Below are 16,472 nucleotides of genomic sequence, written 5' to 3'. Positions count from 1 at the left end.
CTTTCTTACTACCTTGTACATGACTGTAACACAGTGTGCATTGGTGATATGATTAAATAAAAAAGCAAATAAAAAAAATCCTGAGGGCCAGCTAGAGGCATGGAGGGGCGCATCAGGATCTGCAAGATCCAAAGCTGCTGCTTTCCCCATTACACCTGAAAAACAGCCTAAAATTGTATAAGGTTTGATGAAGGGTCACAGCTCATTGATTTGTATTCAGAATGTTCCTGGTTCAATTTCCAGTGTCTCTAATATGGGCTGGTAATGTCTGCTGCCTGAAACTAGAAAGTTACTCCCAGTCAGTATTGAGCTAGGTAGGTCAAAAATCTGACTTGGTATAAGGCAGCATCCCAGGTTCTTCTTGTCAGCCCTGGGACTGGCATAGTTAATTCCCTCCCTTTGCAGCCCATGAGAGAAGAAATGAAAGCTGCTTTTCCTGCTGCAACTGCAGTACTCTGCCAGATGATTTCTCTCTCTCTCTCTCTCTCTCTCTCTCTTACACACACACACACACACACACACACCATAAATAAACCTATAGAATTGCTCAGCCTGCACGATAACGGCTGTCAATACCTGTTTTTTCCTTTAAAGCATAAACTCTATAAGGAAAAGTGTTTACAACTGAGTTGTGAAAATATTTACAAGTTTTCAGATAAAAATAATTTCCAAATACAGCTTTGAATTTGTCAGAATGTGAGATAACCGTCCATTGCTAAATCCGGCCACTTTTCCCCTTTATAACATTACAGGAATTCGCCTTTCTTCTCTGTCCTTGGTCGTACCTCACCTTAATTACTGCAGTTTTCTCTCCAAACTTTTGTTGTCTCACCTTTGTCCACGTACATCCACCCTGCACTTTGCTGCCAAAATTACTCACCTCTCATCACTCTGACCGTGTGACTTCCTTCAACCCCTTCCCTGACTTCCTGTACACACATAGATCTTGCACAAGCTTCTTGCCACCCTCTTTAAAAACCTCGTGGCCTTGCCCCTCCTTATCTCTCTGTACTTATTTCCCAACAGGTTCCTTCCTGTGAGTTTTCCTCATCAGGCTCTACCACCCACCAATGCCTAAAGGTTTCCTGCTCCCTGAAATGACTTCATCCATTTTCCCTTCCTGCCCCTTATGCACAGAACTGCTTGTTGCATGACCACCTTAATCCCTTTTAAATCACACCTCAAAACTCAAGTTCTCTGGGGAAACTGCCACATCTCGCCAATCCTAATTTAACTAAGCCAGAGTATATGTAATTGAAGGAATCACGTCTCTCTCTTGCTTATCCATGCCTCAATCTCTCCCCCCCCCAATTCTCTGTTGCTTCCCTGGGTCTATATTGTAAGCTCCTTGGGGCAGGGCCCTGTCGTTCTTGTTCTTTGTAAAGTGCCATGTACATAGATGGTGCTATAAGTAAATAATTTGCAGTGCTTTTTAATATCCCAAGGCTTGGTGGTGAGTGGGAAAGGACTATGGCATTGGCTTCAACTTGGCCTTTCTCGGAGGGGCTGAGGATGCCACTGTTAGCCGTCAGGTGGCCAGAGAGATCAGGGCCTCTTCCCTAGCTGTGCCTGTGTTTAGAACGTGCAATTAAACGGTGGCATCTTTTCATCTAGTCATTTCCCCCCCTTCCCTATATTTCCACTACCCTTCAACAATCCCCTTGTTATTTTCTTACACCATCTCCACTGTGTTAAAAGCTTCCCATTCATGTTGCTGCCTTTTTTGCCTAGCACGTCTAGCCATTGTGCTCTGTACTCTAATGATATCAATAAACCTATCCATGCAGATCAGCATCAGAGTGTGAATGACATTTACATTTCCCCACGCAACTGGAAACGCACTCATTTAGATGCACCAAATATATTGCCGAACCTATTTGCTGGCTGGAAGCTGGATAAACTCGAGCAGCTTTCGTCACCCAGATGGATGGTTGGATGCTGAGGTTGGGAACCTCAGGGACAGAATCCAGTCCTCAGGTCCTCTCTATCTGGTACTTGGGTCTCTCCCCAGGCCAAACCCCCACCAGCCCTGACCTACATTGCTTCCTTGTGGATAGCTCAATTGATTAGAGCATGGTGCTGATAACGCCAAAGTTGCAGGTTCAATCCCCGTATGGGACAGCTGCATATTCCTGCATTGTGGGGGGTTAGGCTAGATGATCTTTAAGAGTCCCCTCTAACACCATGATTCTATGATTTTTCCTTGGCTGGATTGTGTCCTTGAGCTATACTGATGCCTCTTGCTTGCCTGGATGGAGAGATGTACACGTGGTGCTATAGAAGCCTTGTTTGTGTGCATGTGGTTGGAATGTAGCCTGCTATGAAAAGGTAGGAGTTGCCTCCATTGCTCTGCCCAATTTAGCCTCTGTTCCCATCAGCCACAGGTAAGCAGTACCTCCGAAGCATATCCGCAAGGGACTATGGCCCTTAGGCAGAAACATCTTCCCTACCCTAGCTTTAAGGGTGTGACTGCCTGGTCTATCTGTCAGTCAGATCCTTATTGTAACCCTCCCCAATTTTGCAGTCCTCTTAAATAGCTCTTTTCCTAGGAAAACGTACAGCACTTTTAAAATGACTACCCTTCAGCGCATCGCAGCGTGTTGTAATTACTGCCTTGTTTCAAAAACTCTTGGGTTCATTCTTCACAGTGCCACAGAAACTAATTCCCATAATGCCCCATACTTCAGTGTGAGTAGTCTCTTGTCAAATATGGTAGCAGCAAGTTATGTAATATGCCAAAGATAAATTATTTTATTTCACATTTCACATCAGGTTGCAAACAAACGGGTTTCCTGACGAGTAACAAATGTTTTATTTGTTCTTTGTTTGCTGTGATTGCCATTGCCTTGTTATTAAACACTAAGGCGTCAAGAATATTGCCCCCCCTTCCATATGCTGTATTTTGTTGCCTTCTGCAATGTATGTGCTGTTTCTCGCTTCACTCTTTTACACACAGCAATCCTTGCTATTTGCTTTCTCAAAATATTATGCCATTGCTCATTTGGCTTTCATTTGGAGCAGTTCTCTTAGTTACAGTCTCTATACAGCTGGCTCACTCAGTACTCTAAATCTTAACAAGACTTCTTTAATTATTTCACCAAATAGGGTTTCATTTATTCTTTCTTTCATGTTCATGCTTTTATTGCAAGCACATGTCGGGGATGCCGTTCATCTGTTCTCTTCTCTGAAGCTCTGCCTACCCAGGCTTTAAGATCTGGTCCGTACTATACAACTGTGCTTCAGAGTATGCAGGCACAAGACAGGGCCTTCACTGTTGTGGTGCCCCAAATGCAGAACTGCCACTGGAAATACACTTGGTCCCTGTCTTGTAGCCTTCTGGCATTCATCTTTTTTTCTTACTCTTTTAAATTACATTCATTGGGCATAGCTGAGCCTATAAGTTATGTGTCTGCTTCACAGATGTATTTACTGCTTGATTATTATTATTATTATTATTATTATTATTATTATTATTATTATTATTATTATTATTGGTTTAATTTTACATAGAATAAATTTCACTGGATTAGATGTATACCATTTTGAGAACTTTCAGGGAGAAGGGAGCTGTAGAAATGTGATAAATAAAAATTACGAAGTGCTTCTTAGCAATATATGCTGCCCCCACCCCAACTCACACATATACCTTGTGTCCAGCTAAGACTGACATCCTATGAAAAGTTAGGCATTTCTAAGTTGCCAATGAAAGAAAAATCTTCCTTGCCAGGAGCTACTTCCAGCTGGATTCTTGTAGTGCACTTTGCATGGAGTTGCCCTTGCAGACTATCCAGATGCTACAATTATTAGAGCAGAATGCAGCGGCCAGAACGTCAACTAGTCACATGATTCCAGCTAGCTGGAATCATGTGACACCTATACAGGATTCTAAAATATCAATATTGGCTGCTTGTAGGCTAAATGTTGACGGTGATGTTGACGTACACAACTTAGCACCCAAATATCCAAAGGAGCGCCTTTCTTTGTACCAGCTTGTCAATGACCTTAGATTTTGGGGAGGGCCTTCTCATTGTTCCACCTCTGGGAGTGGTGCATTATGTGATGATGTAGGATAAGGCCTTCTCCGTACCCCACAGTAGTCAAATGAGTTTATTTGATTCTGTTTTCCAAATCGTGTCCTCTTGCATTTCTCAACCGTAATTTTATACATTCTGTGCTCTATTCCTGGCCAGTCCTTCAACATTTTGGCACACTGAGTAACAATTAAAATGCCACCCCTGTTTCCTCCCTGGCACATGACTGGCATTGCTGTCACCCACCCGTGTCAAGCTCGACAAGGGTCGTATCCTCTGGGGCACACACCACCTGCTTCTGCTATGCTGCTTCCCAAGCGTTTGTCAGGCAGCCAGCCCTGTGCTGGGGAGCTTCCAGGGTTGCCTCTCCGCACTTGTGACTGTGGCTCAAGTCATGCCTGAGGACAGTGCCGGCCATCGCCAAATAGCTGTGAGGCAGATAATGAATTGCACTGTGGAAAGAGAATGTGCCCAGTCAACTTGAAAGGTGTGTGTGTTTGGGTGTGTATGACAGTGTATGTTTAGCAGGGGGCGGGGGGGAGGAAGTGTCCCTACTATAGGCAATTGCCTCGTGTCACCTGTGGAAAAACTGGCTGTACTATGACCTTCCTTAGCTAATTTATTTCCTACAAAATCGGAGCAGCTCCTTTGCTATCAATTAGGAGTGTGTAGCAGCCAGAAGGTTTGGTTCAGATCAGATCCCATTTGGGGGCTTCAGAGAACAGTCTGATTTAGTGTAAAGTGTTTTGGATGGTGCCCAGTCCAGTTTGGTTCCAAATCACAATCCTGAAAAATGAAGCTTTTTACTTGTCCTTCTGCCCCAACAGCTTTCTACTATTAATGTTGTGATTGCACTAATTAAACACCTAGGGATTATTACTGGAATGCCCAGTAGTATTATTGTTAGGATGTAGGTAGGATTGAAGCTATTCCTGTGCTACCCAGAGTTTTCCTTGGGCAGATAATGCTTGTATTAGGGTTTTGTTTCCCTAGTCACAGGTGGTTAAAAAAAAGCTGAGGGGGGATGACAATTTTCAGGAATGGAAGGGGTGGCTTGTTATTTTTAAGCTGACGTGACAGAGATCTTGTCAGTTACTATTTCAATTTTCCATCGCCGCACTGAAAATTGCATTGTGTCATCATCATATAGATTATTCCGAGGGGAATTATAGAGAGTCGGAGTGGGCACCATGATGGGAAATTAAAATGGCATTTCTGACAGGAATGAAGAAAAAGGAAGTGAGGACATCCCTTCGGCCTCTGACTTGACCCCCTTCCAAATTCAGAAAGTTCACATTGGTAAACCTGTGGTGCAGTCTTAGTTTCTGTTATAGCTTGCATTTGTCCAAGGAGGAAACCTGAATTCTGTGTTTGTGTGTGAGAGTGTGCAGAGTTCATGTGAAAAGAATTGTCCCTCATAAAGAAAAAAAAAATCCAAAATGTGTTTGGCGTTTATAACTACAGTACAAGAGAGAGAGAGAGTTGAGAACTCTTCCCTCTTTTGTTTTCTTCTGCTAGTTTAGGACCTTTTATCTGACAATTATAAAAATGACCATACCAGAAGACATGGTTCTTATTCACTACCTGTCTCCAAGTACAAAATCTATAAAAGAGAACCTAAGAGGAGGAATGTCTCAATGGGAAGAATTTTACTCTCCCAGTAAAAATCTGCTTGCCACATTAGGTTTTAGTTAAAAACCTAATGTAACTTGCAGAATCCGCTGCTGAAAGGTCTCAGTATCTTTTCTGAAATAGATTTCTCCCTAAGAAGTGGTATGATGGTAGTCCCACCAAATCTTGCAACCTTGTGGAAGTTGCTGCTTGTTGAGCATAACAGAAACCTAAGGGAAGGATGGAGACCCTTCACAAAAACGGAAACCAAAACAAGGAAGTTGGTGCTAATCAGTGACTGCTGAGAGGCAGGATGCCCAGAGCTAGTGGGCCAGGAAACCTCCGTCCAGAAAAAATACTTTCAGTGGCGGGTCATGAACTCTTTGTAGACTTGATTGCATGAGCAAGATGGTATTTTGTGACCGAACAATTTGCAAAGGTCCTGTTTGTACAGAGAGAACATTTTTAGATGTTCAGTTGCTCCTTAATATATTTATATCCTGCCTCAAAGCTTTTTCACTGTAGCTTTATTTATTTTAAACGTTTATATCTCACTTTAACAAGAAATGTCAATGTAGTTAACGGCAGCACATAGCCATAAAAACATCAAAAACGTCATAAAAAGTCAAGAATAAAATTACACAAAAGCAGCAGCCTGCAAACCCCAGTATTGGCAGTAGTTTTTAAAAAAATCCCAGAGTAGTCAGCCAGCACAAAAACTTCCCCTCCAAAGTCATGTGCTCACTCAGTGGTGAAATGCAAATAGTGATGGGGCTAGCTGGGCCTTCCTGTGAACATTATTCGAGGGTGTTGACATCATCAGTGAAAACGCCATGCTCTTTTCGCTCAGTTGTTCATTGGAGCAGTACAAGTTCTTCCACTTAAAGCAGTGAAAGCAAGTGTAGTATAAAAACTCTGTTCTTTTAATTCCCTTAGGGGAGGAAAATGTAGAAGGGATTTGTGAAATCCTACATGCGAACAGTGAACTCAGTCCTCAGCGTGGTTCCTTACGTAGCCCAAACAGTTGAGGAGATGGGTACGCCAAAGTTTACAGAAGTAGAAAACTTACTTTTTTGGCCGGGGACGACTACCCCTCAGTGAGGGATGGGGTTGACTCCTACAGTCACTGTGTATCAAGTTGAGTGTATCAAGTCACGGGAATCAAGTTGAGGTAGTTCGTCTCGAGGGATGCAAAGCACTAGGGACCAGTTGCCAGCAGATGTTGAATGGATGAAACCAGGATGCAACAAACAAATATATGCTGCTGCTTAGATAACAATAAAACACAACTTGCTTGATCCAGGATAAGGGTCTTTACACCTGGAAATATGCCTCATTAAATTCCACAGGGTTTACTTCTGAGTTGTTGTTGTTTGTTTGTTTTTTAAAAAAACCTTTAAAGCCCTATAAGGCCTAGGACCCTTGTACCTACGGGACTGCCTCTCCTGGTATGCCCCACGGTCCGCAAATAATAACATCTTGGAGGTCCTGGGCCTCAAGGAGATTAGACTGGCCTTGACCAGAATGCTCTGTCACAAGAGACCAGGGCCCTGTGGGATCTGACATCTTTCTGCAGGGCCTGCAAGACGGAGCTGTTCCGCGGCCAGGCCTTTGACCGGAGTCCAGTCTGACTCCCCCTCTCTCCTTATAAGAACTTGCATGAAAGTGGCTCCCCAACTTTTTTCACAGGCTCATATAAGATCAGTATAAACAGTTAGGCCTGGTGAGCATTTAAGGTCCCCATCCCTAATTTGTGGGTTGCCATTTGATTAGATTTCACTTTGATTCTGATATTTTAATTGATTGCTTGATTTTATGGTAATATGTTATATATTTGATGTTAGCCACTCTGAGCCTGGTTTTGGCCGGGGAGGGTGGGATATAAATAAAATTTAGTAGTAGTAGTAGTAGTAGTAGTAGTAGTAGTAGTAGTAGACATGGCTGGGATTCTGCTGTAAGTTGCACTGAGGTCCCATTTAATCAGTGGGATAAATGAGACATGACTGAAGTGTCATTGATTTCAATGGAAACTAAGAGGGTTTAAAAAAAAGCTTGGGAGAATTAAAAATGGTTTCTATTGGTGCAAGGAACAGAGCAATGTAGGTGCTAATCGAACCTCCTTAGGGAAGGCATTCCAAAGGCAGGGAATGATGAACTTGAAGGTTCTCTCTGTTGCCACTTCCTGTCTGTCTCAGCTCATGTTGGGGCCAAACGGAGGAGAGCCGATTATCTCAGCACACAGGAAAAAGAGTTTCATTAGAGGTTATGCGGCTTCCTGGCCTACTGCAGTATGTGAACACATCTCCTTTAACCCATTCTGCTGTGCTCTGCGGTCAACTGTATCTAAGCACTGCTTTTCACATTACTTTTGAAGGTCAACTCTTGGGAGTTGTGTGCGTCTCTAAAGTTCTGTGGGAAAAGAAGGATCAGACTAAAATAATGCATCTAATCTCTGAGAGAAGCAGCATGTAGGTCAAAACTCCAGAATCCAGAGGCAATGCTTTATGTAGATGCAAATAATATGGTCTTAATGTTGCATGGATCTTCTGACACTGAACAGTCTTCTAAAGTAATGGGCAAGTAGCCCTAAACCTTATTAAAATCTAAAAGGACTTATGTCCATTTAATATTTGCAGCATTTCAGGCCATGACATTACTCTAGCGCGGGTTTTTACTGATTCAGAGCTGCAGTACAATGCAGTGAACGGAATGGAGTTGTGACTAACTTCCTGGATTCTGCCCTAGATCCCTCTTCTTTTTCTTGTTTAAACTATCCCAAGTGTCTAATTCTGACTTGCTCTTCTAGATCCCCACCATGTCTTGGAACAATTTGTCTTTGTGCTAAGGCCTGCAACAGAACAATTCATTAAAGCTTTATTTTCTGTGGGGAAAATGTTGGCAGTAGTTACTCATCCACCTGTCTGCCTTAATAAAACGCTAATACATAAACTGAAATATGTTTCTTTTGGAGCTAACTTTTAGATGAGCGAGCACAATGCCTGGCTGAAGAGCCAAGGCCCTGATCTAAAGCCAACTGAAACCAATTATTATTCCCATTAGTTTCAGTGATCTATGGTTTGGGCCTCAAGTACATCTGCGCTCTCCTTTTAAACACACACAAAGGGTAAACCAGTATGTGGTATTGCTATAGTCAAATGGAGAAACAGTTCAAGGCAAGGAAACGCTCAACTACATGGATTTTATTATAACAAATGAATGGGTGGCATATGGAAATATACAGTTTCAGATATTTGCAAAGAACACAGAATGTAGGCATATGTTCCTTAGGTTTCATTGCAAAGAAAAATGGTGTCTGACGTTTTCTGTGTGGACACACACACAGAAGTAGAGTGCCAAATATCTCTGACATGTGGTTGGCCTGAGATTTTCTCTGTGCAATTGATCCGCCACACTTCTCGTGGTATACCAATAAAATTCCCCCCAGTTCAAAATCTTAGTGTGGTGGAGGGGCTGAGGTGAACTAGCCAATTTGGGCTCACAGAATTGTGATCAGTTCCATTTGGCTTGGCTGACTTCTTTCTAACTGGGACATAAAACCGGAATCAAGCCATTTTTATTTTACTAGTAAAATTTGCTGTTGCTTTCAAAAAGGCTTTTGATAAAAGCCCCTCACCAAGGACTCCTGCATAAATTTAGAAGGCACGGGTGCTTTTGTGAATCAGTAAATGCCTAGGAAACTGGAGGCAGAGAGTAGGGATAAATCGACAGTTTTCCCAATGGAGGGATGTAGAGAGTGGAAGATTAAGGGCAGGCACAAGGAAATAATTCTTTACACAGCGCATAGTTAAACTATGGAATTCTGTCCCAGAAGTGGCAGTGATAGCCTTCCCCTCTATGAATTTGTCTAATGCTCTTTTTAAATAAAAAGAAAAAGCTTAGGCCCAAAGGGGAGAGTGGCAATGTTTAATAGAGGCCTCTCAAAGGAGAGACTCCGTCACCTTTTGGAAAATAGTGAACTGGTTTCAGGGCAAACCGGTCAACTTTAGACCAAGGCCTAGAACTCCAACATCTTGCGGAAAAATACACCTCAAGAAAAGGAGGAGCTCTCTACATAGCTTTCATAGACTTTAAATCTGCCTTCGATTTAATATCACAAGACAGGCTTTGGGAAAAACTAAATGCCTCAAACATAGACAGACGTCTATTGCGTCTCAGCTGCAGTTTATACAAAAACATTCGGGTCCAGGTTAGGTGTGACCAACAGAGCCATTTATCCAAGGAAATCCTACCATGGTGTTAAACAAGGCTGCGTCCTTGCGCCTACTTTATTCAACTTCTAGATTAACTCCTTAGTAGAAAACATGGAGAAAGAAAATGCCCAACCCCCGAAATTGGCTGGTACACCTCTCCCGGTTCTCTTACATGCGGATCACGCAATTCTAATTTCCTTCTCCTGTGTAGGCCTAAGAAAACTTCTAAGATCTCTCACAGTCTATTGTAATGCCGAACAATTAACAATTAACTATAGCAAATCCAAAGTTATGGTGTTCTCTAAAAAAATAATGAGACACAAATGGAGAATTGACAGTCGACCTATTGAACAGGTATCGTCTTTTAAATACCTGGGTATAACCTTCCAGGAAAAGGGCTTGTGGCATTACCAGGTTAAAAATACTATTGCAAATGCCCAAAGATCTACCAAAGCTATTATAATATTTTTCTATGGAAAAGGGGGCCAATATATTCCGGCAGCCTCCCAGGTCTTTGCTGCAAAAATATTAACACAACTGACATATGGCTCTCAGATCTGCAGCTTCTCAAACCTCGCTCCCTTAGAATCATTCCAAACTAAGTTGGAATGCCTGGAATCACTGCCTGCTAGGGATCCCTTCTTGTGTGTCTAACATAGCTGTCCGCCCTGAGGTCAGGCAAATCCCTGTTAGTGCTCAGATATGGATTCTGAAGATCCATTATTGGTTAAAACTTATCTTTTCCCCTGTTGGGTTGGCACCCTTAAACCTACTGGATTCCTACCAATCCAAATGGAAAGCTACACTGCATGAAAAGCTAAGATGCTTGGGGTTTTCCCCACAGGCCCTGATAGCTGTAGGTTATGAGAAAGCTAGAGCAATAATCCGCCCACGAATTTGGGATGTGGAACTGCAATGCCGCATGAGCGAGATAAATAAACACCCAGCAATGAAAGATAATGCAAAAATCTCCAAATGAATCTGAACTCCAATGTCTAAAATCCCTGGTAGAGGACAAGGATCCAAATTCTGTGCGATTGCCATAAAACCTAGGGAACAAGCTGTGCTATCATAATGATTAAGGCCTTAAATGATAATTTTAGGTTATCTGTTAGTGACTAAGTTTTATTTTTTTATTTTTTGTTGCTGTATCTGTATTGTCCCTGTTATACCTAATTGCAAATTCAAATGTATCCCTATCATGTTTTATGACTTCCTTGATATTGTATGTGGGCTGGAACTGGTCTGTGACGGAAATAATAAATTCTTATTCTTATTCTTCTCTTTTTAAAGCCATCCAAGTTGGTGGCTATCAGTGGCTGCTGGCCACAATGGCTATTTTCTCCATCCATTGCTGGAGGCAGCAAGCCTTCAAATATCCGTTGCTGGGAATCACAAGAGGGGAGAGTGCTGCTTACTTGGGTCCTATTTATGGGCTGCCCACAAGTACACCGGGGAAAACAGGATGCTGGACAACGATAGGCCTTTGTCCTGATCTTGCAAGACTCTTTAAGTTTACAGGTCTCCTACCAACTCTCAGCACCTTTAACAAACCACAGTTCCCAGGATTCTTTGGGGGGAAACCATGACCATTTAAAGTGCTGTGATACTGTATTGTGCAGGTGGGGCCCTAATCACCTGGGTGATTCCACCAATCCGGGCTCACGCAGTGCAAAGGAAGATACAACCTTGTGACTGTTGCCTATGAAAAGTGAAAATAGGAACAGCCTATTGCGAAATGTCCAAGCAGCTTGGCCAGAAATGTTGAAAAGGGAGATGATTTTTGACACTTATGAAAAGGATTGTGAAAAGCTGTGCCGAGTTTTCTTTTCAGCCTTATGTAAGAATATAATAAGCAGGTTTGCAGTGACTTTCCAAAATACAATAGGCACCTAAGCTTTCCAAATATATAACCAGCCAGTGAACGCTGTAAAATATTTGTATAGCTGATTAGCACTAAGTAGAAGAGACACCTACTTTAAAGTATTGCCGTGTAAGCGAACAAAGGAGATTGGGGGCGGACAGAGAGAGAGAGTCCTTTTGTATTTCTGCTCCTGCTCTCCAACCCTTGATAGTAAACTTCCAAGGCATTAAAGGTAGACTAAACAAGAGGCAGTAACAATAGGTTTGCTTCTCCTGGTTTTTAACATGTGAATGCTTAAATTGCAAATCCCTGAACACCATTCTAATTAATAAACAAACTCAATGTGGAATCTATCTTCTTTCATCTGAATCAATAAACAGAGAAGTCATGAGAAAGGGACCTTTTCCCTTCAGGGAGCCTTTTCTTGTTAATGTTGACTCAGATTGTTAGTGCTTACACTTGTCCTTGTCCTTGTGTCATTCTACTTCCTTTTTAACCACCCAACTTCATCTCCATCTTTGCAAAGTGGTTCTTCATGCATGACTCTCATATTTATTTATACCAGTAATGAATATTAGTTGCCAAAGTAAGCTTTCTAAATTGAAGTAACATTTAATTGCTACACCAGACATTGAAAGATGGATGTCAAATGTCACCTTAATTCACGTCAAAGCATTTGTTGCAATGTGTATTTGAAAGATACGCTTTGAAGAGACAGCCAAATCTCATCATTTCTGAAAATGTGAGTACAGTACTACCTGCTGTCATGAGCAACGACCAAACTTGGCCATAGATGAGTTTGGCCTTTGGTTCTCAAACAGCAACCCCTTATGCTATGTAGCAAAGCATGAGGGGTGGGGGATTTCAAAAGATGTTTACAATTTAAAAATAAAATAATGTATTTTCTCATTTTCACCCTGCTTTTTACAAAAAAAAAAAAAAATCACCAGGCTGCTTATAAGTGCCATATTTTTCCGTCTATAAGATGCCCCCTATTTTTGAGGACTCCAATTTAAGAAAATGGGGGGAGATCTATCCATGTATAAGACGCCCCCAAATTTTGGACATTATTTTTTAGGAAAAATCCTAGTCTTATACATGGAAAAATACGGTAATTGCCACAAGAAACCTAACGTCAAGAATAAAATAGAAGCAATAAAAAAGCAATAAAACAGTTCAGCTTTAAAGACAACAGACACAGAAATCAATTCTTAAAAGGCTTCTGGGGTAGAAGAATAAACATTTTCAAAACACCCTTAAAAGCAGACCATGAGGAGGCTTGGCAGGTTTTCCCTGGAAGGGAATTCTACAATCCTGGTTATGTTTAAAAAAGTGGGGCTTAATTTTGATGCTTACCCAATGAGTCTAGAGTTTAAAAAGAAACCAGAGGCTGAGATGATGAACTTACAACCTGGGTAGGTTTTAGGCAACAGGTTAACATAGAATCATAGAATTGTAGAGGTGGAAGGGACAATGAGGGCCATCAAGTCCCATTCCTTGTAATCCAGGAATCAACTAAATCATGTGGTGTGCAAGTATGAGATACAGAGAGAGTAGACAGATAAACACACACTCAAGAGCACTGCACATCTCAACTAGGCCGTTTAAATCCCTGCACATTGCTAAAAATTTTAAGCAATCAGCAGGCTGTATGTTTGAGTATTTTTGAAATGAATCTCATGTCTTCTATTTCCTATGCTAATTTTGATTCAACTTGTCTACTAAAACCAAGTATATTCAGTTTCCCCCCAGTTGACAAGGGGGAGAGCCATATAAACATCAAGGCAAAACAATTCCAGTTTTAAATGAGATTTGAGTTCATAATACCATGGACAGTAGCTCAGGCACTAATAGAAACCTGTGGTTTGTTTAAAATAAAAAAGGTAGCTTGACATTTTTGCTTTTAATGAGAGGTCATGCAGATTCTTTTTTCACCTATTTGTGTGTTCCCTAAAACCATTTCCAGTGACAGCATGAATCTAGAAACTCTGGAATTTTGCAGAGGGCCAGAATTCTTTTTGCTAAGGCAGTACGATTCCCTTCACACAGTTGCATTTTGTAAAAACCAGCCAGGTCAAACCTGCAAACGTTTCTTCATTGAAACGAACCGCCTGACATGCCTGCGTTTGCATGGGTGCAAGCAATCCGGGGATCTGCTCTGAATGTTGTAGACAGAGGTGCAGCCTGTATTAAAACACCGATGAGTTAGCTCACCGTTACTTCTTCTGCATCTCATCTACGTAGCTATTTGTCCTTAGATTATGTAGAATAATGTGGAGGGAAAGACTGAGGATTGCACAGCTCTTCCATATTTGCCTTCCAGAACCTCTCCCCCTAAATGAAAAAGCGAGACACTATGGTTGGATATTGTGTTTACATATAGCAGAACTCATCAATATCCACAAAATTGCCATCTGGCGCCGTGTTCAGATTAAGGTATCCATTGATATACTGAGGAGAGAATCCACTAGAGGACTGAAGGAAAGCCACAACATACAATGTTCTTCTACAGCGTCCATGCTGTGCTTTTATGCTCCTCAGGAAGGCAGATTCAACATGTCCAAAGAAGGGTTTGCAGGGACAAGGTAATGGAAAGGCTAAAAAGAAACATGGTTGAAAGTGTGAATGAAGGTTCATAAACTAGGAAAGCAGCACATGCATGCTGCACATAGGGAGCAGAGATCAAATGTGGAAATGAGCTAAAGGGTGCAGAATATATTGCCTTTTTTGGCTCTTGAAAGCTTAGGACTCCGAAGGTCTTCTATATTCCATGTGTGCCTGCCCAAACCTGATGATATCACCAGATACATTCCTTCAAGTCGTTCCGCTTTGTGAAGTCAGATGGGCAATAACTAGAGGGAGAGGCACAGTGTATGTGGAACACCTTCCCCAGGGGAGGTGTGGCTGATGCCAAACCTGATGTCTTCTCAGCACCAGGCAAAGAGCTTTTTATTTGACTGGGCTTTCCATGACGCACCCTGACGCATACTTAAAATGGTGCTTTTTCTGATTCTATGGAATTTATTTCTCTGCTATGTTTCTGTTATTCAACTGGTTTCTCTTATAGTTGACAGTGTTTTTATTGCTTTCATGCCAAGCTCTTATGCTGAGAGTTCTGTAAACTGAAGAGTGGCATGTAAATGTTTAAAATGAATTTAATAAATACTTATTATCGGTGTCCTTACTCTTAAGAAGGGCTGTTTTGCAGCTTACTGGAAAGTCCTGAGCAGTAAAGGCACAAATGAGTCACACATCTCTTGCTTGTGCTTCCAGGTTAATACGGGAAGAAATCATGCATCGTATTTGCAGGCCGATTCACTGGAGAGTGATCCCGGGCGCCATTTCAGTTTTCATTGAATGACAGGTAAAAGGCTTATTAAAGATTAAAGACCTGCTGTTAGATCTATTCAAATAAAAATGGGCAGAGCACTCGTACTGGATCAGGGAAGCTGCTGGGGCAGATAAAGTACTAAATCCAAAGCCCTTCTAGACTCAGAACTGGAGGGAGCAGTCCCCAACCCCCCATTTCCTTGGTTTTGGACATAATATTCCCCTTCCACTTTGGTCATAGCAGGATGGAACATCAACATGCCAGCGCTAGTACTACTTCTGCCCCCAAATGTGTGGTTGTGTCAGGATCCTGATCTGTACTACCCTGGCATGGCATCCACTTTTTTCATTGGCAGGGGTAACCTAGAGATGTGTCCTCCCCCCCCCCCCCCCGTGCTGGCTGGGAAAGGGCTTCCAAGGGCAGATTTCCCTCTTTGAGGCTAGATTTTTTTCTGCATCTGCCGAGGAAGGTCCATGATATCCTACAGCCTCTGAGACAAGAGGCTTGTGCCCTAATTTGCAAAAGGAAGAGACTGCCAGTGCGAGGGATCAAATGCTGTAGCTGGTGCCATTGTGCCTTATGAGCGACAGTGTAAGTTTCAATGAAACACAAGGAGAAGGAAATAAAATAGAATAGAATACAATTTAAGAGAATGGTGGCAGGGGTGTTTTAAAATACCTCCGCAAGAATGGTTGCAAACAGTTTGTGCCTTTGATAGGAATATCTGGCATGAGGACTACATAACCCAGCGGCGGTTGCCAGTGTGGTGCCTCCTGAACATTGTTACCCCAACTCCCATCTTCCCTGACCATTGGCCAAGTTGGCTGGGGCTGATGGGAGTCGGAGTCCAGTAGGTTGCAGAACCAGTGAAATGGCTAGAAACAGAGGCACTTCCAAAGAATGGAAGGCAGAACATCGGAAGGTGCCTTACACTGAGTGCCTCTCCAGCATTTCAGACGGGCTTCTCCCATCCCTACCTGGAGATACTGGCGATTGAACTTAGGAATTTCTGCATGCATTTGAGGAGGGGACATGAAGGGTTTCGGACAGGGGACATCGCCAGTCCTACCCAAAGAGGCTGGATATTGAACCTGGGACTCTCTGCATATATATCAGGAGTTCTTCTCCTACACTTTGGTCCTTTTCCTCTCCTCCAGAGGAGACTGGCAACAGCAGCAGGGATGTGCTGAGGAGGGCAGTGGGAAGCCCTCTTCACCAGCCTCCCTGGTTAGTGCTGTTCCTACTGGTCTGGACGACACAGCAGAAATCTGTATGTGCTTACGCAGAGAGAGAGAAGCAAACGTTGGTACTTTCCGTGGTAAATTCCTTCTCTGTGTAACTAGAAATATACAGCAAATTAATTGTCACAAAGAGCATCAGAGAATATTCAAAATCACACCACATAGTCTATCAGCACCCAAATA

General features: G+C 42.3%; 1 long non-coding RNA gene across 3 annotated transcripts in view; it reads left to right on the top strand.

Moving 5' to 3' along the window:
* Positions 1 to 16,472, top strand: part of LOC308569886 — a 62,952-nt gene that overhangs the window by 10,033 nt on the left and 36,447 nt on the right. The window contains exons 1-3 of one of the 3 annotated variants that reach the window (XR_014000903.1): positions 11,146 to 11,693; positions 14,154 to 14,302; positions 14,991 to 15,081. This is a non-coding gene — a long non-coding RNA (uncharacterized lncRNA). Of the gene's footprint in view, positions 1 to 11,145; positions 11,694 to 14,039; positions 14,303 to 14,990; positions 15,082 to 16,472 lie in introns of those variants that run through there. The other 2 variants (XR_014000904.1, XR_014000902.1) reach the window with 2 other exon arrangements.

This window comes from Podarcis bocagei (assembly GCF_964188305.1).
Source record: "Podarcis bocagei genome assembly, chromosome: 12".
In the NCBI taxonomy this organism is placed as follows: Eukaryota; Metazoa; Chordata; class Lepidosauria; order Squamata; family Lacertidae; genus Podarcis; species Podarcis bocagei.
The sequence above is the reverse complement of the archived record's forward strand: the minus strand, read 5'-3'. Positions and strand labels throughout refer to the sequence as shown.